Below are 1,403 nucleotides of genomic sequence, written 5' to 3'. Positions count from 1 at the left end.
TTGTTTTTGTTTTTTTGTTTTGTTTTGGTTTGGTTTTGGTGAGAGATGGTTTCTCTGTAGCTTTGGAGCTTGTCCTGAAACTAACTCTTGCAGACCAGGCTGGCCTCAAACTATCTGCCTGTCTCTGCCTCCCAAGTGCTGGGATTAAAGGCGTGCGCCACCACCGCCTGGCCTGATTTTGTTTTCTATTGACTATCTACTGGTGGGCATCTGGCCTTCCCTTGATAGTAATTTGTTTCCAAAGAAAGACTCCCTTGGAAACAATAAATTTTCATTTGCAAGTGGTTATTTAGTGGAGGTAGCTTCTGGACTAGGGATGGTGGCAGGAGTCCACTCCAACTTACAACTCTGACCCCATCTAGAGATGCTGTGAGTTCAAATGTGTATTCACCATGGGGTTTTAGATGGTCTTCTTTTCTTGGTGGCACCCATCTGAACTTGTCCTGACACTCTTTTTATCTCCTCTTCTACAGGATTTCCTGACTCAAGGTATTCAGTGGAGGAATCCTGTTCTGGGATGAGTGTTTCAAGTCCTCTCGCTCTCTGCTTAATGTCTAGCTATGGGCATCTGTACTTGCTTTCATTTTCTTCAAGAACAAGCCTCTCTATAACCCACTAAATGAAAAATAAATACCCACTTTCATTTCATGGCATGCCTAATAGGTCTCTGTCTCTTATTTGCTACGTGGCTCCCTGCCTGAGACTCGCTGCCTTCAGGTGGCCCACCTTGGTCTCATGGCCTTCTGTCTACTGCAGCCACTAGGGGAATGGCATCATTTTTTTCCATAACGATCATCTTCAGAGATTCCAGGGAGGTTCCATTGTACTGGGTTTCTACCTCACTCCCAAAATGCCTTTCAATTCTAGTCTTCTCTCCCTCTACCCCCAACCAGGCTGCAGCTCTTCTCATCCCCACCAGCCCCTAGACTACCTGAAAAATCTATTTCCCCTTCCTAGGAAGATGCATGCATCTACGTTAATCCTTCCTTGTTTATTAACCTCTCTGGTTCTGTGGACTGTGACATGATTATCCTTTACTTTACAGCTAATATTCAATTACAAGTGAGAACATATCATTTTTCTCTTTTTACGTCTGGGTTACCACACTCAGGATTATTTTTTTCTAGTCCCATCCATTTTACCTGCAAATCTCACTTTTTCATTTTTTAAATGACTGAATAATAATCCATCAGGTAAATGTATTATATTTCTTTATCCATTATTCTGTTGAGGGTCATTTCACTGTTTCCAATTTCTGGCTACTGTCTTAAAGCACCAATGAACATGGTTGAGCAAGAGTCTGTTTGGTAGGCTAATGCATCACTTGTGTTACGCTCAAAGGTGATATAGCTGGATTTTGTGGTAGATTGTTTCAATCTTCTTAAGGAGCTGCCACACTGATA

This window comes from Myodes glareolus, chromosome 1 (genome assembly GCF_982192425.1).
Source record: "Myodes glareolus chromosome 1, mMyoGla1.1, whole genome shotgun sequence".
NCBI classification, from domain to species: Eukaryota; Metazoa; Chordata; class Mammalia; order Rodentia; family Cricetidae; genus Myodes; species Myodes glareolus.
Note: the sequence above shows the minus strand (reverse complement) of the source record.